The sequence below is a fragment of the Arvicanthis niloticus genome, chromosome 8, assembly GCF_011762505.2.
Source record: "Arvicanthis niloticus isolate mArvNil1 chromosome 8, mArvNil1.pat.X, whole genome shotgun sequence".
In the NCBI taxonomy this organism is placed as follows: Eukaryota; Metazoa; Chordata; class Mammalia; order Rodentia; family Muridae; genus Arvicanthis; species Arvicanthis niloticus.
The window spans coordinates 73,589,145-73,614,581 of NC_047665.1; the positions used below are offsets into that span (position 1 = coordinate 73,589,145).

The 25,437-nt window shown below is 48.6% G+C and overlaps 2 long non-coding RNA genes across 2 annotated transcripts; one reads left to right on the forward strand and one right to left on the reverse strand.

Annotated features, from left to right (window-relative positions):
* The first annotated feature begins 725 nt into the window (after positions 1-725).
* LOC143443379 (uncharacterized) lies at positions 726-23,726 on the forward strand. The gene is made up of 6 exons (XR_013112323.1): positions 726-898; positions 14,199-14,394; positions 15,301-15,425; positions 19,948-20,973; positions 22,429-22,563; positions 23,392-23,726. It is a non-coding gene; the product is annotated as an uncharacterized LOC143443379 (long non-coding RNA).
* Positions 16,436-21,901, reverse strand: LOC143443380 (uncharacterized). The gene is made up of 2 exons (XR_013112324.1): positions 21,635-21,901; positions 16,436-17,307 (listed from the first exon to the last, which is right to left on the reverse strand). It is a non-coding gene; the product is annotated as an uncharacterized LOC143443380 (long non-coding RNA).
* Positions 23,727-25,437: the final 1,711 nt, after the last annotated feature.

The window sequence follows — 25,437 nt, forward strand, 5'->3', positions numbered from 1 at the left end:
CAGTAAAGCAGATAGCCTCTCATAAGGAAGAGGTTGTACAGATTTAGAAAGAAATTGCTGTCTCTCCCCAGGGGCTGTGGGATCTACCTCTTTCTGTGCTCATCGGACAGATCTTGTATTCAGTGATCACAAACAGCTTTGCTGAGTTGTTCTGGTTTCCTCCCAGAAGCACTGAACCACTGCTCTAAACTCTAGACTCCTGCTGGATCTCAGAAAGTTAAGAATGAAAGACACTGACTCAGAAACTCCGCAGAAGGAGCTGAGCTGAGCAAGGTACAGCCAGGTGGTTGTGCACTGCCAATGGGCTTCTGAAATGTGTAACAGCCGCCACCCCACTCCACCCTACCCCACCCCCACCTCGTCTCCCAAACCCAGACTTCTAAGTCTAAAATGATTCAAAATCATGTAGGTAGGGCAGGCCTACCATCCTGAAGGTCAGCCTGGCTTACCTAGAAACAATCTGTCTTCAAAAGAAGAAAAAGGCAGTGTGGGAAAGGCTGTGTTAGTTATCTGTTTTTGAGTTTCCATCCTCATCCTCCTAGAGCACGGAGGAAAAGTAACTGGAAGTTACATTACCTTCCGTGGTGCAGGTGGAAGTCACAGTACCTTCTGTGGTGCAGGTGCTGAGTGGCTACCCTGATTGGGTCCTCTTTAGGATGCAGTGGAGGCAGGCTACCAGCAGAGGGGGCTTCAGGCTCAGTCAGGAAGCCAGCCCACCAGCTGGAGAAAGACACTGGCTTCAGACAGCCAGGCCTCAGCACACTGGACCAAGTTGATCAGAACGTCCCTTTGGCCGGACCCCTGCTTGCTCAACCTCAAAGCCCCCTGTTAACAGCTGATGGAACATTCTGGTAACGCCCACCGAGAGCAACCAGAAGAAGCAAGTGCAGGCTGGCAGGTAGGCCTTTTCCTATGAGTCCACTTAAGACACATCAAAGCCTGCCAAGGTTGATGGTGTGTTGAGCCTCAGAAAGCTCCCATCTTTTTTTTTTTTTTTTTTTTTTTTTTTTTTTTTTTTTTTTTTTTTTTTAGTCAGACTGCCCCTTGCCAATTCAGGACGAAATTGCATAATGAATAGATAGGGTTCCACAGCCTTAGTCTGGCCTCTTAGGGCAGTTCTGTGCTAGCCTTCAGGAGCTGGAGGCATTTGCCACACTGACAAGCGCTGGGGAGGGCAAGGCTGAGATTCTTAGTGGGGGAGGGCAGAGTCTTCCAGAGGCTGCTAGTCTGGAGGATGTGACAGCTAGAGACAGTTAAGCCTGACTGTGGCAGGGAGCCTGTGTTATCTGGCCCCAGCAGGCAGCCTGAGGCATCTCCTGCCCTGAGATCTAGTGACAAAGCTCTCGGGAACTCTATAGTGTAGCATGCAGGAGGGCGCCTGCCCATTCCTGTACCACTCGGAAAAGCCGCCCTCATCAGTCCAGCTCAGTACGAGGCCCTGCACCTGCAGGCAGGATTTAGCCCACCAGTGAGGCCTGCCTTCTGCAGGACAAATTGGGTGACTCCCAGGGACAAAGCAACATGTCCTTGCACTGTCCCTAGGTAAAACTGGGGTTGCACCCTCCTTGGTAGATAGGGGTAACACAGGCAGGGCCTCTCCCTCTTCAGCCAGGGCAGCTGGGTACCTGTGAGGGACCGCACAAGGCAGCCCTTGGCTATTTTCCAAGCCCTGCCTACTCCCCACCAGGCTCTGACTGCCGACACTCACAACCAGACCAGCTCTGACTTTGTCAGCCCTACTACAATTGTTGTTGAGTACAAAATGGTTTCTGTGCTCCCCACATCCTGCCTCCTGCCCACCACAGCAGAAGGTGAGGCTTACAGCTGGATGTATCTTTTTTGACAAAAACACCGTTGTATACAAACACCATCCCTTATTTATCAGGCATAAATGGTCTGTGGTCCATGAAGTAGGAAAGCTGGGCTGAGTGGCACCAGGGAAGAGTTGGGAATTCAGTATTCTCCCCCTCTCTTCTGCTAAGAATGAGTAAGGGCTCAGGTCTGAGGTATCCTGCAGCCTACTCCTGTGCACAGAAAATACAGACCTGGTATGTCTAAGGCATGTTGACTTCGGGGTAGCTGGCATCTGGCCTCTGTGGCTCTCTCCTGTTGTCCCAGGCTCCATAGAGATGGAGTCTACCCTTCAGCTACTCCAGGGCCTAAAGCTGCCTGGGGCCTAGAATTCTCCATGGCATTTATAAGCTCAGCTGGACTGCCTTCTCCCTGCCTGCCTCTTACCCTTCTTGTAGGCCCTCCCAGGCCTCTCCATAAATCTAAGCTGTTATTATGCTTACAGGCAAGTGAAGGCCAGGGCTAAGTGAGCACCTGTCTACCTCCCTCCCTCCCCCTCCTCTCCCCCTCCCCCTCTCCCTCCCTCCCTCCCTCCCCCTCCCCTTCCCCTCCCCCTCCCTCTTCCTCTCCCTTTCCCTCCAACCCGCCCCTCTGTGTCTCCATTTCTGTCTTACAGTCTCTGTTCTCTCACTCTGTTCTTTACTCTGTTGAGCCTTGGGGTGACGTAGATATGGTGACAGGCTCCCCATGCCCATCTCTTAACCCACCAACATCTTAGGACTCTTGCCCTGGAGGGAAGCAGCCTGTACAAGGTCTCAGACTGAAAGCATCCCTTCTGGGAAGGAAGACCTGGTGCAGCACAAAGGTGTCCTGTTTATTTCCTGGAACCCATGGTCACAGCCTTTGGAGTATCTCTGGAGGCCTCCATCCTCCGGTCCAGGGAGCATGTCTCCATCTTCCCTGAGTTCCCTCTCTGCTTCTTCTAGCTGCTAACCTTCCTTTTCACCCTGGCCCAGTTCACCTTGCTCTGCCCTTCTCTCCACACAGAGGCCTGTTCGCACGGGGACACCTAGGCCCCCAGCATTTTATCCCCAACTTCTGTCTGACAGGTGAGGGCCATGGCCTTTGCTGTCTTTCCTCCAGCCGTGGCAACCCCTGATAATGGAAGGAACGGTCCCAGCACTGTTCTGGTCACCCTATCATACTGGCAGATCTAGGGAAAATAAGCACCAAGCTCCATCGTAGAAGAGTTGGAGGGGGGAAAAAGGAGGCAGGAAACCTGGAGTGGTGGCATAGACCAGCAATCCCAACACTCAGGAGACCAAGGTGGGAAGATCAGTGTTTGAGGCCAGCCTGGTATATAGGCTGGGATGGGCTCTGCTCAAAGAAGCAGAACAAACAGGCAACAATAAATCCAGGGCAAGCCACACAGGGCTGGGCTCTGCTCTGAACATATGCAGCTCATCAAGAAGTACTGGTAACTCTTACTCAATCGGGTTATGCACGCACGCATGCATGCACGCATGCACACATGCACTCATTCACGAAAGGCCTTTCAGGGATTGACAGCGGGGAGGCTTGGAAGAATCCAGGCAGGCAACAGGAGCTTCCACAGTATGTAATCTGTGTGTCCCACCCCGAGTTAGGGGTGTTCCTCCTCCATGTGTAGGCACCTAACCCTCTGTGACCCTGTGAGCAGATAGAGAAATGGATTCATTGGTTAGGGTAAATATAGGACTTGCAACTTTAAAAAAAAAAAAAACATTTTTATTACAGTTACACATACACATATGTACATATGTACCCACTTGCCGTGGCACATCTGGGGTTCAGAGGACAACTGGTAGGAGTTGGCCCTCCACTTCCACAATGTGGGTTCCAAGGATCAAGCTGGGGTCATTAGGATGGGCAGCACTCACCTTCACTGGCTGGTCCTTGATTGAAAACTTTCCCATAGATTCATTCCTTTAGTCTCGCCAGCAGCCAGCCTCTGGGTGTGGCCCATTCTCCTAGGAGGGGACAAGAGTCATAGAACTCTGACTGAGGTTGGCCTGCTGTGCTCAGCTTCAGAGGGCCCACCCCAGCCTGTGCACACACTCAGGTCCCTCTGCTTTGGCCTTGCAGAAGCAGCACACACACTCACACATCACACATAAACACGCACACACTCATACACCATACATACATCACACACACTCACACATCATACACACATATCACACACAGCACACACACATGTATGCACACACAGAGACACTCACACATCACACACACATCACACATATCACACACGCACATATACACACACATCACACACGCACACACACACATGTATGCACACACAGAGACACATATCACACACACACACACACACACACACACAAGTATGCACCAGCCAGTGCACTCCATGGGGGATAGAGAGTCCCAGGCCTGCAGGCCAAGGCTGCCTTGTTTACTTCATGCTTCGGAGAGGGACGGTGGGGGTCAGTGCTGTTCAGGTTTGTTTTCCAGAGGCTCGAGGCCAAGGGACTGTGCTGGGCTGGAACACAGAGGCCATGGCGTACCTGCCAGGAACAGTAAGCACATACTCCGTTCTATGTCTGCCTTTTTGAGTTCTGGGAAGGCTGCTAACCAAACTGGCCTCTCTATCCACACCAATCCTTTTCCTATAGACTCAGGGAGGAAAGGTGAAGAAAAAAAAAAAAGAGTGGTTTGTGTTCAGGAAATCCCAGCTTGTGGAGGCAATGGGTTAACATGAGGTCACTCTATAGATCCCAGCTGCAGCAGGGTGTGCGCTGCATTCCAGCTGCGGCTTGCGTGGGAGGGGCCACAGCGGCAAGTGGGAGAGCATCTCTAGATGTTTAATTTCTGTTCCTGTTTCCATGGGCCTCTGCTAGAGTTTCAACCCCTCACCTTGGGTTGGATGGGTGAGCATCAAGTTACTTTCCCAAGAAGCAAATAGAAAGGAAAAACCTGTAAAGAGTAGAGAAGGCGTGGGGCAGACTGCCCAGGGTCGACAGGGAACAACTTTCCACTCCTTGCTTGCCCCAGGCTTTCACAAGATGAACTCCAGCTGTGCTGCCTGCGGCCTAGGATTGTCCCCTACCCTCTGTAGGAGAACCCTCTCCTCTGTACACCCAGGCATTTGGGAAACAGGCACAAAGAACAGGTGGGTTAGGGCCGGTTGTGAAATCAGGCCAGGGAGCCCAACCAAGCCTGGAGAGCCCACGGGACTCTTTAGCACCTCTTGGGAGGCAGCCATGGCCAGAGCACAAAGAGAACCAGGAGCAAGGGTGCTTAGCCTTGTCTCTGGCCTGGGACTTTAAGGAGGCTGAGGCTTACTTCTTCATTCCCTGGGCCAGAGCTATCAAGACTCACAGAATTTAAGAAATTCTGGTCTCACTAGACAGCCTACCCAAGTCACTGGGTTCCAGGCCAATTCGGAGCTCTTGTTTCAAAACACAAATGTGGATCTTGTCTTCTGAGGAACAGGACACAAAATTGTTCACACACACACACACACACACACACACACACACACACACCAAGTTGAAGTGGATGAAAGACCCTTATCTAGTCAGACTCCAAATCTGGTTGTGACTGGCTGCTCCCTGAAAGCATTAACACAGAACTATCTGGGGAAGTGTGTGACTCACTGTCTTCCCCAAATGAAGGAGGTGGTCACCAAAGGAGAGACGGCTATGAGCACTGCTTGCTTTCACCATCTGAGTGTATGTGTATGTATCTGTATGGTGTGTAAGTGTGTGAGTGTATGTGGGATATGTGTGTGTGTGGTGTGTGTGTATGTGAGTGGTATGTGTGTGATGTGTGTGGTGTATGAGTATGTGTATGTGTGTGTGGTGAGTGTGTGTGTGTGTGTGTGTGTGTGTGTGTGTGTGTGGTGTGTGGTATTTGAGTATGTGAGTGTGTGTGTGTGTGTGGTGTGTCTGTGTGGTATGTCTGTGTGGTGTATGTGTGGTGTGTGTGTGGTGTGTGTGTGGTATGTGTATATATGTGTGTTGTGTGTGTGTATTGTGTGTATGGTATGTGTGTATATGTGTGTGGTATGTGGTGTGTGTGTGTGTGGTATTTGAGTATGTGAGTGTGTGTGTGTGGTGTATGTGTGGTATGTGTGGTGTGTGTGTGTTGTGTGTGTGTTGTGTGTATATATGTGTGTTGTGTGTGTGTATTGTGTGTATGGTATGTGTGTATATGTGTGTGTTGTATGTGTGTATTGTGTGTGTGGTATGTGTGTGGTGTGTGTGTGTGGTATTTGATTATGTGAGTGTGTGTATGTGGTGTGTGTGGTGCATGTGTGTGGTATGTGTGGTGTGTGTGTGGTGTGTGTGTGTTGTGTGTATATATGTGTGTTGTGTGTGTGTATTGTGTGTATGGTATGTGTGTATATGTGTGTGTTGTATGTGTGTATTGTGTGTGTGGTATGTGTGTGGTGTGTGTGTGTGGTATTTGAGTATGTGAGTGTGTGTATGTGGTGTGTGTGGTGCATGTGTGTGGTATGTGTGGTGTGTGTGTGTTGTGTGTGTTGTGTGTGGTGTGTGTGTTGTGTGTGTGTATGTGTGTGTAAATGAGTAGATTGTACTGGGATTGTTTCTACTCAACTCCTCTGAATCATCCAGCTCAGCATCAACAAAACAGCCTTATTTATCTACAGAAATTGTTAATTGGGGCCCTTGCAAATGATTGCTCTCACAAATAATATTGACCCTAAATCTCTCTGAGGTCTGTCAGTCACTCATGGCTACAAAGCATGCAAGGAGTTTCCAGCAAAATTAAGAGGCCCAAGCCGTTCCACAACCCCTGACAGAGGGCTGCCAGCCAGCAGCCACCCATCTTGCTACTGGCTTCTCCCAGGTTAGCTGCCCTCAGATCTACCTTTTGCTTGGGCCCTGGTTTGAAACTGTAGTGGGCTTGGGGGTCTAATCAAGGGTGGAAGCTTTCTGGTCTCCGAAAGAACCACTAGTCTTTCCAGACACTTCTGCTACTTGGCTGTAGGTGGAGAACTTATTTTTAGTTTTTGAATTATATTTTATGGGGGCTGGATAGATGGCTCAGTAGTTAAGAACACTGCCTGGGTCCTTTTTCAGGGGACCCAGGTTTGATTTCTAGCACCTTGAAGGCTGCGCTTAGGAACTGTAATTCCAGTCCCAAAGGGGTTTGATGCCCTCTTCTGGTTTCTGTAAGAACTGCACATATGTGGTGCACAGACATACATACAGATAAAACACTCACAAAATCATTTTAAAATCACATTTATTTTGTGCTGAGGAGAAGTAGGGATGTGCCTATGCCACAGAATACACATAAAGGTCAAAGGGCAATTTGTGGAACTCAGATCTCTTCTTCAACCATGTGGGTCCCAGAAATTGAACTCAGATTGTCCAACTTGGCAACACTAGTGCCTCAACTCACTGAGTCATATCTATAGCCAGACTGTTTGGGTAAATAGTCCTAAATACAGTCTTGTACCTACCAAGCACCATTGAAGTCATTCATTCATATACGTATCCAACATAGTCATCAGATTGGGTTTCTGGAAACAGGGGAGGATATAAAAAAGTCAGCTGAGGCAGAGAAAGAGCACTGGGCCAGCAGAGGAAGAAGAGAAGACAGTTGAGCCAGAAAATATATTGTTAGAAGACAACTCAAAGTGAATGGGCTAGCAGAGTGAGAAGAGAATTTGGTGACTGCTGAGCTGAGCAGATAGGCTAGAACAGTCCTTACAGTTTGGAGCTGCTAGTATTGGGGAAACTGGGAGAAGAGGCTATTCAAGCACATCGCTGGGGAACTAAGGGAGAAACAGTTGGGAGAAAACCTTGAAGGGGCTGAGCTGGGAACTGGGAGGAGGGCTGGCAGGGAGCTAAGAGAGCTGGTTACTGGTTGTAAGATAAGGAGACATTAAAAGAAAAAAAATTAAGAAACCTCCTCCTTACACACACACACACACACACACACACACACACACACACACACACACACACACACACTTTACAGGTGGCACCCAACATGGGACATGAACACAACCTTTGAGACCCAAAAGATGGTGAACTCTGCCTGGGCAGGGCAAAGCTAGAGGAAATTCTGGTGGAGGTGTCTAGTGGTCCTGGTATGCAAATTGGCCTCCTCCCCCCCGCCCCCCATAGGAGTGAAAGACTAGTGGAACTATCTAGTAGCTGACTCCCTCTGAAGTTTCTCTCAGGATTGCTGGTGCACAAACAAGGACCAGGCTTCACAGAAACTTTCTATACACAACAAATGGCAATGTTTGAGTATCAACAGTGTGTGTAAAAATGTCCCCCATAGCTTTCTCCCCCTGTATATTTGGCCTGAAAACTGTTTTCCTACAGAGACTCCTACAGAGATTAGTAAGCTTGTCCCCATGATCAAGCAACATGCTATATACCCCGACTCCTGTTTATCCATGTGCAACAATTTCCCTCTCATTGCTCAGCTGTATGTAATAACCCGACCTCTTTGTTCAGCTGTATGCCACAACCCTGCCTCCTGTTCAACTCTGCATAACAAACATACTGAGCTTCCAGAGTAATGAGGTTTCTCCATCAGAGACCCCAGCTTTTCTGTGTATCTGCCTGTGTTGGCTTCTCTTCATTTCCTCACCACTGGCTAGAGTCAGGTGTAAGTCCCTGGGGGCAGTGCAAGATATAACAGGAAAGCTTACAGAAACTCATTAACGTGGCTTCTCAAGACATGGGTGGAAACCCCAGGCCTCAACTCTTGACAGAATAGTCATAGCCACAGCTTTGAAGGGATTAAAGGCTGTGACCAGGACCTGCTGGTAGGACATCACAGCAGTACCTGGGATTGTCCCCAAAGGGTCACTCTGCTGCCCAACTGCCTGAATGTCATGTGCTTGGCTCCCAGTGAGTCCCACAGATGCTGTGATCTACCTCTTACTTTCCCAGTAAATCCTCCTCCATTCATACTGAGCAGACTTAGCTTGGAATCTGATCTCTCCCGGGTATAGAAAATGAGGATCTACCATTAAACACTATAACACTTCCAAAAGCCTTATAGTTTTGCTGGTCCCCAACATGGGGAAAAAGACGTGGGGACCTCCGGGTACTCCCTAGCATTTACTAGAGACTTCCATCTTCAGGGCTGGGCATGGAGCAGACCAATGTCTGTATTGCATATCTTATGCAGGCTTGGTCTAGTACTGGGTACCTCTTGGTGAATAAAACCACTACTGGGGGTGTCGCCTTCAAGTTCAAATACCTCAAGGTGCATAATGAAATACACATAGGAAACTGGAGAACATTATGAGTCTCCATGTAACTAAATACAAGGTACCAGATCGTTGGCTTTCTCACCCAGGAATAAATTCTCAGGGCTGTTTCCTTCTGTGTATATTTGTATGAGGGGGGATCATCGGCATATCAACATCATCAGATCTTAAGGAAGTAGATTCATTTAGCCAGAAAATAATTTCTCCCAGCTGGCTATATTTTATATATCTTATGAGTCACCTTGACAGCTTTCTGGAAGCTGGTGGGTGTGCTTCATCCTGCAATTGTTGCTTATCTTCAAACTGCAGAGGCAGCACAGGGCTGAGGTAGTTGGGAACAGGTGACAGATGTGGGCAAGACATTGTCCACAGAGAGAGCAAAGGTTTGACTCTTCCAAATTCTCAGGTTGAAATTCTAGTTCCCCAGGTAATTGCGTTAGTCGGTGGGATATTTGGGAGATGGTTCTGAATGTCTGGACCTAACACAACCCCTAAAGGTTTCCAGGGTGCTGCTTGCTGGTGAAACTCTGAGGAGGTGGGGTCTAAAAGACGGTTTAGGTCATTGGGGGGACTCTTAAGAGGGGTGGAATCAACATTCTCCATCTCTAAGTTGGTTCCCACAGGTGTTCATTATAGTGACAGGCTAACATGGGTGACTAATCATTCCCCAAACATGATACCCCTTGCAAGAGAGACTCCAGAGAGGGAACTAGGTGAGGACATGGCTGCCATCTCTACAACCCAGGGACATCAAATCTGCAGAATCTTTACCTGGACTTCTCAGGCTCCAAAACTGTGAGAAACAAATTGGCCTTGCACATAAATAATCCCAGCAGATGCCAACAGGTGACCAGGATAATAAACAAGTCACACTGCAGAGAAGCAGTGCGTGGGAAAGGATGGATGTAATGTCATAGAGAGTACACATGACAGTACATAGAGTACCTGGTGGGCATCTACCAGGGCTTAGGAGGTCGCTCCACTGGGAAAGTGTTTGCCTCATAAATGTATGAACATGAGTTTAGTTCCCAGAATCTACATTTGTTTGTTTGTTTGTTTGCTTACTTGTTTGTTTGTTTAGCCAGCTATGATTTGTAGGTTTGTAATTCCAGTGCTGGAGAAGCAAAGCCAGAAAGATCACTGTGGCTCTCTGGGCAGTAAGCCTGGCCTGTCTTAGAAAATGATACATGATCATCTACTGCCTAAGGATTCGTGCTGGTGACAGTTGGCTCTTATTGACTTGAAGGTTCTCCTGTCATACATACAGCAGACATGGAACTACCTGTTCAGCTACCTGTGCCTCCTAAGGGCTATGCAACCATGTTAACGTAGAGACAACAGCAGACGGAGGATTCTGTGAAGCTGGGATTTTATGTGTCTGGGGAGTTTGAGGCCATAATTGTCCTGTTATCACAGGTCTTTTTGTACTGCCCAGAAGCCAAAATCAACCAGAGAGATAAGGGAAAGCCTCTTCACATCCATCTGTCTCTGTAGGCATCAGGTAAGGCATTTGAGGTCCAGAAGGGCAGCCGGGTGGCATCCGTAGTTGCTGTGAATAATGGACCCAGAACCAGACACACTGGGAATTTTTTTACCCTGGCCAAACCAACAGCCTTAGAATCTCTGCCTTGTTTTCCAGAGCGTCTTACCTGTGTAGTTCGAGCTCCTACTAGCTCAGCAGGGCACTTACATGGAGTACAGTGTACCAGGTGAGCATGTGCCACCTCTCACACCAGGTTACAGTTGGAAATGCCTTCAAAGTGAGGTAGTGGTTTGGGGTTCTGTGTGACATTTCAAGCCATTCATTATGTTTTTTCCAGTGACTTTTCTTTCTTTGTAATTAGAGATGAGGAGAATTCATTCCTGGGTGACACAGCTTTTTCTGTGCCATCTGTGGGTTTCATTGAACTGGCAGACAACACAAACCCAGTTTGGGTTGTTTTATTTGGCTGACTACCAGGGGTGGTATCCTGCTAGATCAAGGCCTCTTGGGAAGCCATGAGCACCTGAACACACCCTAGGAAAGAAAGAGTTCTGGAAATGTGGTTTCCAGCTCACTCAAACCTTTCTCGGATTCAGCAACCCTCAGCAAAGGGTTTTTCCAGGAGTCTAAAAAGCTTACAGGAGATTTTTTTTTTTTTTTTACTTTGTTTCTTAATGGTTCCTAAAGAAAAAGAAACATAAATCACCCTGAGTGAAAGCAGCCTCTCATGCTCTCTGATATGCACACGCATGCACACACAATGTACATATACATACAAATGCACATATACATACATACACACATATGCAAACACATTCACACACCTATATACACACACAGACCATGCAGTGATGTGGCCAGTGGTGTGCTTAGGTAAGTACAGACCTGGGGTCACCAGCCTGGTGGACACGTTCTCCTCTGCTTACCCCCTGTCTTGACATTAAGTACATAGATCCTGTTGAGCAGCTTCCAAATTCACTATTCAGAGTTATGTACATGACTATGGGTCTTAGCAAGCTGTCCCAAGGCTGCTTCATCATTGTCCTGTGTGGGGTGATCTGGGAAGCTGCCACTCAAGCTCTTTGATCATTTTGCTCATGAGCCAGGGACAGCATGGGAAAGGGACACATTAGAGACTTTTAAAGATTTCTTAATTAATATATTATTTTAAAAAGTACACTATGTGTGTGTATGTGCCTCTGCATATGTGTATGAAATCTGAAGATTCCCTAACATTCCAACTACAAAGTATCTCTTCCAAGTCCTACTTGAAAAATCACTTTCAGGATAAACCTATTACATAAAATACTTAATATGCCACCAGAGAGATCAAGATTGAAATGACACTCTGGTTTTGAGTATTCAATGGATTCAAAAGTCAGGGTCCAGAGGCAAAGTTCAGAAGACCAGGCTGGACAAAGTGAGCAGACTTGGCAGGCTGAATGAGTCTAGAGCTGCCCATGACAGAATCTGACCCATAGTCTCCTTTGGCTCCTAAAGAGAAGTATAGTTCTACACCTTCTTAGTGTGCCCCTAGATGGGGAAAGAGGTAAAGAGATGGGCTCCCCTGCAGCCTGCATGACATAGAGAGGCTCCCCTGTAGTCTACGTGGTGTAGGGAGGTGCAGCTTGTCCTGGGCACATTTTCTCTGTGGTTAAAGAACATTCTGCATCGGAAGTCTCCTGGAGCTGAGCCGACTCATCTGAGCACTGTTCCGAAGCTGTAGCTTCCATCTCAGATGACGGGGCTTTGCAGAGGAGGGGACGCTGCTGGAACTGGGTTGCAGAGAATGCTGAGAGAACAACTGAGAACACATGAAGGCATCAAAACTCTCCATTAGACCAGCTGGGCAAGATTTAACGTGAAAAATGAGCATTTTTGATTGTTATGAAAAATATTCTTTTGGGGGGGGCGGGGAGTGGGAGATCTCCTGTGCCCCAGTGTAGCTTTGAACTCTCTATGTAGCTGAGAATAATCTTAAACTCACAATCCTCTTGCCTTTAACTCCCAAGCCTTAGGGTGTCAGGCTCAGGCTCTTACCTTTTCAGCCTTTTCTGAAACGCAGCCCGGGAGGACCAAGCTGTAGCCTTTCTGTTCACAAACAAGAGGTCTGTTGCTGCTTCTTTGCTTCTTACTCACACATTGAGGAGAGGTATCTTCTCCCCAGAGACTTGCCTTTTCCCCTTGCTTCAGGTAGGACACACTGTCTGCCTGAAGCATTGTTACAGGGACCCAGAAGCCCTTGGAGGACCCACAGCCCACACAGGGTCCGGGCGCTTACAATCTTACTCTGCTCCAACCCTGAGAGACAGCTACTTCCTGAAATGATCTGAAACCTAAAAGCAACAAAGAGTGGTCCAATGTTCCTAGAGGCCATCCTGTTTGTGTGTACAGTGCTCAGGGCCCTGAACAACAGCTACCCAGGGTTATCAGTATGAGTAGTCCACTCCTCATTTTAAGCAAAAATACTTGCTTTAAGATGTCAGCTTGCTTTCCTGGACTTCATCAGCTAGGAGAACAATGTACTGTGTTGTCTCCTGACTACACTAGAGCCCACACTATCCCCTCTACAGTTCCAATTGAAACCTGAACCTCTATTAACATCAGGAAGCTTGCCAGAGCTGATATCTACCCTGTAGACTGGGCTACGTATGTTCTCAGAAACACAGGCTTGGCTCTGCCTGGAACACCACTCGGAAAATACTTGAAATTTCTATAGAATGGCATTTGCTCAGTTTGGAAAAAGTTATACAGAGAAAGTAGAAACTAGACTCTGGGCCAGCTCCTCCTAGCCCTCGCCGCTCTCCTTCCTCTCTTTGTCCCTGGAGGTTTCTGATGTCATGGTTCCAAAATAGACACACACACACACACATAGCCATGACTAGGGGCGAGGCTTTTGAGAGCTCCCAAAAGGAAGCTTTAGTTCCAGGCCCTCAAACGGACACATATTTTACTTTCTTCGAAATAAGTAAAACGCACAAGAACAGGAGAACTTTTTATAGTTAATCCAAAGCGATGATGACTGTGTCACCTGAGTCTCTCAGTGCAGTGACCTAAAGGGAGAGCTTAGAAAAGAGACCCGTTAGAGAACAGGGACACAGAGTTTCTCCATATGTAGGATGCTCTTCCACAGATGGCCATCCTTCTATCCAGTGGAGTTCACTCAACCCTGACCTCAGTGTCTTAGTTTAACTGTCAGTTTGAAACTGTCCTTTTTGAGGAAGAGGTCAACATATCTTTAGAATGGAAGAACAGATTAGTCTGGATACAATCAGAGAGTGACACGAGAAATGCAGTGATATTGCAGCGCAGTGCTGGTCAACCAGACCTGTGCCTAGGTCTTCTCAACCCTGAGGGCACCTTTATATCATACTTCCTCCTTCAGACATGAAGCTCCAAGATAAGTCCACTGGAGCTGGAATCCCCACTGAGTCTAGGCTATAGGCTACTTCTGGAGCTTGTCTCAGGAGCCCATTGAACCACACAGAAGGGAAACCACAAGCTCTCTGTTTTTCTCCTCTCACCATGCATGTCCTTACTCAGGGGCCACAGTGGATCAACCACACTGCTTGATTTCCCCACAAGGAGCAACTACTACAGTCACAACACAAGTTCCTTGCTCTCTTTTCCTATCTGGTCAGTCTATATGCTTCTCTTTAGATTTCTTCAGGAATCTGCCTCAAGTGGCTGCTGCTGCTGCTGCTGGTGGTGGTGGTGTATGCGTGTATAATTACAACTTCCCCCATCACCAATTGTGGTATTGGGAAGGAGAACTACAATTAACACCCTCCATTCAAGAGAAGGAAAAGGAAGCACCAGCAAGGCCCATCTTTGGCAAGTTGAAAACCAGTAAGATGTAAGAGTCTCTTTGGAAGTGACTCCCGGTGTTCTTCACTGTTTTTTTTTTTGTTTGTTTGTTTGTTTTGTTTTTTTTTCCCTCAGAAATGTTGTGTTTCAGCTGCTCTCCTCAAATTATTTCCTGCTCTAGAACTCTGAAGCTCAAAGCCTGCTTTTTCTTTTGTCTTGTGTCTATACAAACTGATACAATTATTTAAAAACTACTGTGGGTTACATACAAGCCCACTCACAATCGCTCCATTATATAGAAATCTGTTTCTTTTGTTTTATGCTGCATTTGTCTTTCTAGTTCAAACTGGTATATTCCTTTTTGTCCTATTTTCGCTTTGTTTGTTTTTATATTATTGTTGTTGTTTGCTTGGATGCCTGCTTGTGGTCTAATAAGAGAAAGTAAGCCTGTGGCCTAGGATGGATGAGGAGATGCAGAGGGTTTGGGAAGAACTGGGAAAACCAATCTAAAAAACAAACAAAACAAAACCCTGAACCTAAAAACAAATAAATAAATCAAAATTTAAAACCTTGTGGATTATACATGAATCCATGGATGAATGTTCAATTCCATTAAATTTCTTTTTTGGTCAGACAACCAAAGAGGGTTGTGTTCAATGCCCTAAAATTCTTTTTGTTTTTCTTCAACAAGGTCTTATGTTATACCCCAATCTGGACTGGGACTCACTATATAGCCCAGGCTAGCTTCAAATACATAACAATCTTCCTGTCTCAGCTTCCAGAATTCCAGGTATTAAATACTCAGCTAAATTCTATTTAAAATTTTAATGGCATTTTGGTTACTATGTGTATGTTTACATATGTGTGTGGGCACACATGCCATGCCCTGACAAACCATTGTCACTGAAGATGTGGAAAGGGGGAATGCTGTCCATTGATCCTTATGTGTTCACAGATGCTGTGCAGTTGGAACAGTTTTCCTAGACGTTTGACCTGCATATTTCAGTAGCCACCCAACCGCAGTGTGGGGAGAGGATGCTGCACTAGATAACTCTTAAAAGATGTGTCCAGGATTGCCAGGTAAAGCAGAATGGAACTGGGGTCACACCGAGGCCCCTACAGCCGCCTCGGTGTGTGTGTGGGGGGGGGGGGGTGCATGAGAGGCAGGCTTTGTGTGTCCCTGGTCACCTGGTCTGAGGCAATGGAGGTTGCATGAGAATAACTTGGCCTCTGGTGGCGTGTTTATTATGGCCTTTGGAAAAAAAGCTTCTACAGGAGCTGAGGACAGGCTGGGGTAGCACATTTCAAGGCTCTGGCCAACTCTCTGACTGGTACCTGAGGTAAGGGGACAGACAATCTGTGTGTCAGGCTGGAAGGTGGGACAACATGTTGTCTCCTTGTTTTCCTGGAGAAGAGGATCAAGGAAGAGTGCTATGGTGACCTGAGCCCATCCCTGACCCCTGACTCATATGACCTCTGGGCAGGTGGTCCTTAGAAGGCCCCAGCATTCAGGGCAGCTCATGATACCCAGACTTACAAATGCCCTTAGCTTATCCAGGTATAATATAGAATAGACCCAGGAAAGCCCTGGAACCTCAGCCTTTAGGGCAGGCTTGTCCCTCCTAGGGATACAGGACCATGGAGCTTAGCCTATGTCATCTTCTATATCTCTCAAGGCTTCAGGGATAATATACTACTCTCTACTGATTCACTCTTAATGTCAGTTATTGGTTGAAGTTTTGTCCTTTCCTTACTGGTGAGCTAACTAGCAAACAGTGATTTTTTTTTTTTTTTTTTTTTTTTTTTTCACTTAGAAGACAGGTACAGCTATGGACAGACTAAGAAAGGACATGTTGGCACCAGGAGTTTGGGGACCTGTTTTAGCTATTACCTGGCCAAGTGACACGGCACAGTATGTCACTATTTAGGTCCTTGCTTCTACACTTGCAAAATGAGAGCTAAGCTAGGCTATTGTCTTTGATTCCCATCTAGGCTCAAGTCCCATGGAGAGCTGACACAATAGCACTGGCTTCAACGCCCCCTGCTGGTGGGCACATGAACTGCTTGATCATCTTCCAAACAACCGCTGGTTACTGCAGCAGTTTTTATTGTCTAGCAGAATTGAGAGCAGAACAGTAACCTATCCTGTATCCTGGGGAGGCAGATCTATTGCTTCTCAATCTGGCTGCAGCCAGCTCACAGCACTAGTGAGCAATCTCGTCAACACACAGAGTTCCATGTCTTCAGACCTCTGGGGAATGTGACAAAGGGTTCAGGCAGGGCTTAGAAACCACAAACTGAGAGGTGAGACGCACCTCTGAACATCCATCTCTAACAGCAAACTGGTTATATACATCTGAGCCTGGGACCCGCTAACACTCAGCACCTCAGTCACGGCGGGTTGTGAGAGCAGACAATGCGCACTGGAGGGAGGGTCCACTCAGCCTCTGGGCTTATTCCTCTTCCCTGAGAATGGTCTTCATGGCAGTTGTCACCACTTCCAGCTTGGCTCTCACACGAGATGGTGTTTATTGATACCAAACAATGCTCCAGCTGCTATGCAGAACATCTGGGTAACAGCTGCTAGGCCCCAGCTGAGATTTTTGTAATCGTCTGGAGAACAGCACATAGAGTACAAGTTCCACTACTCAAGAGAATTTGAGATAAGGACATTTCAGGCTGTTTGAGGCACTTGTGAGGTGTGGGTCCTGGAGGGAAGCATGTCTTGTTCAGGGGGATGTACAGACCAACTAGAAACATTTGAAAGCATCACGGTGATCTGTGCACAGGTCCCCCTCCTGCTGCCTCCACAAAACCACCCAAGAATCAATCATTCTAGAAAAGCTTGTCTCACTGTGGCACCTCAGGTTGGGCACCGGGAGAGCTTCTTCCTTATCTCCACCATCCACTCTGAAATGCCACTCCCTTGAGGGTCGAGGCGGTGGCAGAGGGTCAGGGACAGCTGTGGAGCAAGGAGAAAGAAAGATTGCTACGTGGTACTATGTTCTCCTCAGGGAACAGATGCTCCGTATACCTTCCTCCTTTCTCCTGTAGACGTAGAACAAAAAATACCCCTCCATGTGCTGCTAGAGGAGGAGCTCAGAAAGACTGAGGACTTGCTCAAAGACACAGAACAAACCAGTGTTTTAATCCAGTTGGGTTGCTATCACCAAATACTGCAGATGGAGCGATTTATAAACAACAGAGAAGTTCGCTGCTCTTGGTTCTCGAGGGAAGGAAGCCTAAGGTTAAGGACCCGCAGATTGGTGGCTGGTGAAAGTTCATTTTGTGTCTCAACGACTGCCCCTTTTCTTTTCTTTTTACTAAGTTGGTTCATTCTCTCCCCCCCCCCCCAACCCCATGCCTACTGTCATCCCCTGCTCTGCACTGTGTATACCTTTTTTTCTGTTTTGTGGACCATTTAATTTAACCAGAGCCATCTGTGTGACCACTGGATTGGGACTACTTACAGGAGACTGGCAGAGTGACCAGTGGGTTGGCAACTGAAGGCAATCACTCCACTTTCCCCTGAATCTACCAGTAGCAAGAGTTCATCAGTGAAGGGGGAGTCCTATGAACCCTTCTTCCATCCATGCCTAGCTGTTGGGCCCCAGTGCAGCTCTCTGCAGCTGCTGTGAGCTCATGACTGCAATAAAGGAGATAGCATTTTGCAGCTGGGATTACAGGTGTCATATTTTCTGTCCCAAATCATGACAGACCAGATCTTCCCTCTGGGGAATTTCCTTTCAGGTGCTTCACAAAAGGGTAGGTGTCATCAAAGCTAATATTATAATCATACAAAGTCTTTGAGGATTCAGAGTCGACTTGCTGCATGTGTGGGTAAATGTTCTAGTTGCAAAGACGCATCCACACAACCATCTGGAGACACAACTATCAGGGTGCACCTGCAGTTACCTTGGTTACGCATTCCACTCCCTGCCCAAGGACTCTCTCTGGGTAGAATCCTTCCTGGAACAGGGGCAGCTTCACTGAAAGCTGGTTCCCCTCAGCCTTTACTCTCGCAATTAGCTGAATCAGGTATGAGAATGTGTGAGAGGACAAGGTGCCTGAGAAGGCTCCACAGGAGGTCTCATGGTCATCAGGCAAAACCTGTCAAGACCAGGCCCACACCCCCTACCCCAACCCTGTCCTTCCTCCGACTGGTCACCTTGCCTCTCTCATAACTAATACAGGTATCTATCCCTTCCTTGGGGTCTCCACCCATCACTTTGACACTAACATTCCTTTTAAACTCACTCATTTGTTTTAACATAACTACTGTGCCAAGCATTGTGTTAGGGACAAAGTGGCAACCAAGATAGAACAGTCCAGAATCTTTAAAAGGCATCACAGAGTTCATATTTATATAAACTAGAAGAGAGGCCAGGGGAGGGACATGTCAGTGCAAACTGAAGTGAGACACCCCCAAAGAGAGGGGTAAGGGGCAGAACTGGAAGGCCCAGTTTTGTGGACATCTGAACTGAGACTTGAACTACAAGAAGCAAGAGACTTTGGAAGTTGAAGAGACATGTTCTAAAGAGACAAAAAGCGCTAACATTGGGAGAAGCTTAGCTTAGGGTCCAGGGATTGGCGTACTCTGGCTGGGTGCTTACAAAATAGGTTGTGCTTGGTGAACCAGTGTGTGCCACCTAGAGCAAAGGCAGGCTCCTGGTAAGGGTGGCAGGCATAGGTGTATTGCTCAGCTCTGCTTTCTGGAGAAAATATAATGAGAACCAGGAATCTCCAGCCCCAGTGCCAACAAGAACTCATAATGTCTGACTCCAGACTATACTGTGCCTCCACTGGCCTGTGCAGGGTTGGGAGAGGTAAGGACCCAGTTCCCACTAGGCTGGCCATCCCTGGCTACCCTGCTGAGCAAGGCTCTCCGGACGACCTAGCTTCTGCCTTTCCTTCAGAGGGCTCATATGCTTCTGGGCTGCATGCTTTCTCCTTGTCACCTCCTGTCTCTGCTCTCCTTGACTGACCCCAGCACCGTACCCTCACCAATGCTGTCTCATCTTCTGCTTCATAGAGAACCTGGCTCCTAAAAACAGGCTCTAAGCAGAAGAACTGCAAATTCTAACACTGGGTCTGTGAGAACCACGTAGAAGATGGTAGCTAGACACCCCCCCCCACCACCACAGAGAGCAGCAGATGAACTTGGTGTGGTTTCTGGACTCAGCACTGATAAAACATTTTTTGAAGGATTTGGTGTGAGAATGATAAACAAAAACAAAACCGACTTCCAACTTTAGCCAAACCTCTAATGTGAGTGGGAAGAGAGAAGAAACAGGGAGGGACAAATCTTGGGACAGATATCTGCTTGTCCATGTTCTGCTCAAAAGACCCTTGGGGTGCACAGATGGAAATAAATGTCCTTTCTGACTCACTGACCCCCCTGCCCCTTGGATGCTGCTGTCAAAGTAAGCTGTTATGCCATGACCTAGCAGTTCAGCAGGGGAAAGCTCACCTATCTCTGGGGTTCCAGACTCTGGCTGACTCTAGTGTTAACATTTGTGGGATGATGCAAGCTGCCCCAGGACAGGATGTCCTTGTTCTGGTTATTTTCTATTTAACTCTCACTGCTTTCCACCCCAAACAGCTTCTTGAGAATCTTCAGACTCTCCAGTACCCATCACCCAGACATTCACACAGAAGTGCCCAGGAAGCAGCAGGGTGCACCGTAGCTGAGACCAGTTCCCCCTTGATCCCAGCCTGGAGCCCTCAGCCCTTCCAGCTGCCGCCTTGTACAGTGAACATTTCTGAGCAGTTCCCTACTGCCTTCTTTCTGCTTGGCTTTCCTCTCTGTTCTCAGGAAAGAACACAGCATCATGAGAGACTGCCAATGAGCCTCTGCCTAGTGCAAAAGCAGGGCATGGGTGGGCCTGCAATGGCAGTGACCCTCAGGTCCTTTTACTTCCAATGCAAAGAGGAAAAGGACCCTCTAAGCACCACAGCCTTCTGAGGAAAACAACAACAACAACTTTTCCCTTCCATGAACAAGAGCAGAAACGCCCCCCCCCCCCCCCCCCCAACCTTTGGATGCTGGCCTGGAGAAGCTGGAACATTTTGGCGCCATCCTCCCCGGAAGAAAGCTCTCTTGTTCCCGCTGCACAAAGGATGGACTCAAGGCAGGAGGCAGGACTTGAATGCTAATGGCCCAGGGCCGCTTGCAGGCTTGCAGGCTGTGACTCTGCACAGCAGGGAGGCCAACCTGCTGCTGGGGCTGGCCCTATCATGCACCCTGATGTGCCGGGGTTGGGGGGCTGCACCTCTTTCTAGGCACGGAATCCCACAGAGGAGACTGCCTGCTGAGAGGGGCCGCCCCCTCCCATCATGTAGGGAAACCTGGAACGGGGAGAGCATCTGTCGCAGGCAACACAAACCGCTAAACATCCGTGCAAACTTGGACCAACAGGTCCTACAGGAATGTACTAACCATCTGCTTTTCCTTAGCTTTTTTTTTTTTTTTGAGCAAATTATGTTTATTATGCTAATTTATTTTACTGTCAACAACACGGAAAGACACAGTTGCCTCTAAACAACATCATTATATGTCTCATTCTGGCTTGTTTCCAACGAGGCTTCCCCTACTGTGAATGCAACAGGAAGGAATTCGTATCAAAAGGTAGACTTAGGCACAGTTGTGCCCAGGATCTAAAACCCTAGGTTCAGGAACTCAGGATGGCCTACTCTCCCAGAAAGCACACGCTGGCAAAAGGAGAGGCCACGTGGAGGCTGCCAGCTCAGGCCCTTAAGAGATATCCTGGCCAGGGACATTTACTAATGTCTGAGCGTTCCAAGGGAGAGGCTCTCAGCCATTTGCTTTTCTTCATCAGTCTTCTCTTCCCTCAGAAAATCCTCCCATTCTCCAAATGGTCCCTGAAGAGGACTGAGGTGCTTATACACATAATTCACTGGGAACTGCTTTACCATACTCAAAACCAAAGGCACTATAGGAAGACCACAACGTGATTAAGTTTAAAATGTCCTTACCTCACTCCACAGAGACCAATAACATTCATATTTCCAGAGGGTGGGCAGAAGAGGAGAGCTCCTGGCTATGACAGCAAGACCATGCCCTTCAAAACTCCACCTCATTGCATTGCAGTGGGCACAAAGGGAGCCAGCACTCCACACAAACTCTCATCCCCTGGCTGCAAGCTGAGGAAGTGCCAAGTAGCCTTTATGCTGACCCAAACAGTTCATCAGTTAGGTAGTAAGGCACACGCAGTTTCCTGGGAGGAACACTGGGTCATCGGAGGCTAGGAATAGTGAACACAGCCCACCTGCAGGAAGGAATAGGATTCTTCACCAGCTTCCTATGACGACAGGAGCAGCTGCAGACATGTGTGTATTGGAGGGGACCGTTGCCTGCCCTACCCTGGAAGCCCAGAAAAGCCTCAGGTGGCTTGTCCATGGCACAGATGAATGACCTCCTAGAAGGAGAGATTCAATAGTCAATGGCTTATGGGCATCCTTGCTAATGTTTGGTTTCAAAGAGCAGGTCAAGTTACAATATTTAATATTGGGAGGCTGAAAGGGTTGCAGGAGGAAGCCTTTGCCCTCCACTGTCAGCAGGTCTGATGGAGAGCCCATCAACAACTAAGTTTATGTTCACACAGATGGCTGGCTGGAGTTTATGGACTGGGAGAGAGGGTGAAGGATGGTTGGAGTCACCCGTCTGAGTTGCAGGGAAATGGGTCTCAGCTGCTGGGGACACATGCCATCAAGAGCCACACAGGTCCTGGAGAACCAATGAAAACTTGACATTTTCTTCATCCCTGAAATATGTGCAGGGCTCTATCCCCACAAGATGCTCCCCTGCCCCCCAGCCCTGAGCCATCTTAGTCCCAGGGAGGGAGTGAGCAGCACAGTCCTTCAAAGACTAAAAGTGTTTGTCTTGTGCCTCCCTCCGTCTCTGTTCTTTCCCCTCTCTGAAATCCTACTCACACCAGTTCACCATAAAATAGGGGCCTGAATCATTTAATTGGGGGTCAAGCCTTAACTAAAAAGAATGGCTATGTAATTTGGGGGTGTTTAGGAAAGGGAAATGAAGAGCCACGTTTCTCTGTGTTTTCAGATCATTTCAGGAAGAAGAAAGAAGATAAGCTCATTCCAGCTCTCGACAGGAACTCCAGTGCTATGCTGAACTCAGACACAGACACCCCTAAAGTTTGAAGGCATCTTCTCCAGATCCCCAGAGAAGGGATAAGAGGTGGGATACTGGCCACAAGGTGGCGCTGTTGTCCAGGGAGCACTGGTTATCCTCAGACCTGCGGGTGGAGGGTGAGAGGCTGAAAACCACCCCCGGGTGGGGGGAGGCGAGAGGGAGAGTGCAGGCTTGGGGGCGGGCGGGGCGTGTGAGTAGGGTGGGGGCGCATAGAGTCGGTGGCAGCCGGAAGGCAGATCGAAAACCATATCGTAATTCCTTCCACGTCATTCTCAATCTTTGTTAGAGCCCGGCGGTTCTCTGATGATGGCTGGGGTGATGTCTCGGGGCTAGGCTGAGAACAGATTTGGGGAGTGTGGCTGGATGATGGAGACTTGGTATTGTCTGGGTGTGGGCGGCGATTTTAGGGCTCGATGCTGGCAGTGCCTGTGGTATAAACTAAACTCCAAGGCTGCCCGATTCACGTTCAGTCTGGCAGGATACCTCTGCCTCTGCCCTGCAAGCCTCGGGAAACTGTTCCCACCCTCAAAGGGACGCAGCAGGCGCAGCTGTGCACCCGGGCTGCCCCTGCCCTTCTAGGCTGGCTTCTTTGCTGGAGAAAAACTAAAGTATCTATTGGCTCTGGACTAGCTTCACATGGAGAGATTACCACGTGTCAGAAATAAACTACGTTTCCCTTGTAATCACGGCCCACTTTGGAGAACAGTGGCTTGGGATCAAAAAGCTATTTCAAAAGTAAATGTCACAAGCTGGTCTTTTCTCTTTTTCCTCTTTTTTTTGGGGGGGTGGGTGGGTAAGGTGGGGTGGGAGGAGGAAAGGATTTTTAAAAACAAACAAGCAGAAAAGTGAGTCAGTATCTTCTCACAACTGCAGCTGATTTCCTGTGTAAACGAAGACCATGTGATGTTCCATAAACGCTTCCAGCTCCAAATTACAGGAAATGAAAACCATCGTGGAAGAGGGAAGGGTCCAGAACCCATTTCCAGTGCAATAGCATCGCAACGATATTTCGGTGGGAGGCTCGGCGGGCCGCCCCGCACGTACCTGTAGGTAATTAGGCCCTGCTCCTGGACAGCCCGGTGGCCGCGGGCAGCGGCCCCAGCCACTGTTCCCTGTGCGTGCAGAGCCTGGGCGGTGGCGCGATCACACCCACAGCGCGCAGTCTACAACTCAGCCTTTCAATTAGGAGGCGAGCTGAGAAAAGTCCTCTTTTCTTTCTGCCCGCCTCGCCGAGGTCAGGTTATGACCTCTCAACCGTATTAAATCGGCAGTGGCATCCATATTCATGAGGGCTAATTAACTCTGAAAGGCGCGGCGGGCGAGGACCCCGAGCTTGGGCCGGCTGTGTCTTCCCGGGCGGCCTCGGCCTCTGCAGCTGCTTCTGGGGCGCGGTCCCGCGACTGCCCCTGTGCGCAGGGACCAGCGGGGCGAGAAGAATTAGCCGCGTTATTTGTCGCCAGCCTAGCAACACGTGCTTATTTAGCCTGATAGCCGCGCCTGGCTCCTGCGCTTGGCTGACTGAGCGAGAGAGCCTTGGGGTTGTGCTCAGCCTTGCAGCTGGGAAGTGGAGATCAGGGTTCTAGACCCCAGCCCCTCAGGCTGTGGGATGCTGGGGAAGTTGCCCCACCTCTCTGCTCTCACAGCCTTAGCTCTGATGTAATGGGAGCTGTTTGATCAGAAAAGACCCTTTCACTTGCAGATACCGCAGGAACGCGTTCTCCAGACTCCATCTTCTCCCAAGCTTTGAACGTTTTTTAGGTTTCTAGTTTTCTTTCCGACAGCCCACTGCTGCTGAAGTTCCCAGGGTTGCTGAAGTATAAATTCATGTTTCCTACTTCTTGTAGTCAGTTAAAGCCCTAGACTTTACAAGTGAACTAGACTGAGCTTTAGCAAACTGGACAAAATGTGTTTACGGATGGAGGGTCTGCCCAATACACAAAACTGGGCTGTGGCGGCCTTTCTCCCTTTTCTTACCTGCACAGCCTTTGTTTTCTTTCTTCACCGGCTGGCTTCTCCCTAGGCCTGTTTCCCAACAGTTATGAGATACACTATGGCTGTGTGCTATGACTGTGAGACTCATCACCATGCACCAGCACCTAAAAATGCCCGCCAGAAACCGGAGGTCTGATCATATGGTACACGCTGGCTGGCCTAAGTCTGTCTGTGTGTGCCCAGGGGCACTTACCTGGCATTCAAACAGCCGCTTCCAACCCATGACTCTTGAGCTCCCTTCATAGTGGCATGGAGCTCCTGCCATTCAGGGCTCTGGGGGTGGGGTTAGGGGGAAAGGCCTGTCCTCTGTCAGGTTACAGCAGGGAACCAAGGGAAGACAGGGGTGACCAGAGGACCAAGAAGCAGCAGAGTGCTAACTGTCCCGCAGGCTTCAGCTGTGCAGGGTTCAGGGAACGTTTGGCTTGCCTACTTGGGCCCTCTGGCTCTCTTATCCCTCCGTTTGGAAGGGAGCTAAGTTAAAGTCTCGAGGGAACCATGACCTATGTCACACCAGCGAGTGACAAATCATGCAGGAGAATAGAACACCGGTTTCAGAGTCCCCAGAAGTGCAGTCACCTTTGGCTATAGATCAGAAGGGACAGTCATCATGCTCTAGTCAGCACGTACCAAGGCTGTCACAAGGGCCGTGCCTCCTCCCCCGGGCTACCTCCTGTCAGGAATCTGGTTGTCTTCCACTGTGTCCTCTGCACTCTGCTGGAACACAGAACAGGGAGGACTGCACCAGAATTAAAGGAGCAGACATAAAAGTCTGTCTGTCACCTCTAGATAAATCCTCTTAGAAGTCAGTCACATGACCACACCTAAGAACACAGGAGGCCACCTTGCTGTGGTATGCCCAGGGCAGAAACAAAAATGCAGATCTAGCCTGTGTGATTTGGGGTGACAAAGCTTTGGGGGGGGGGGGGG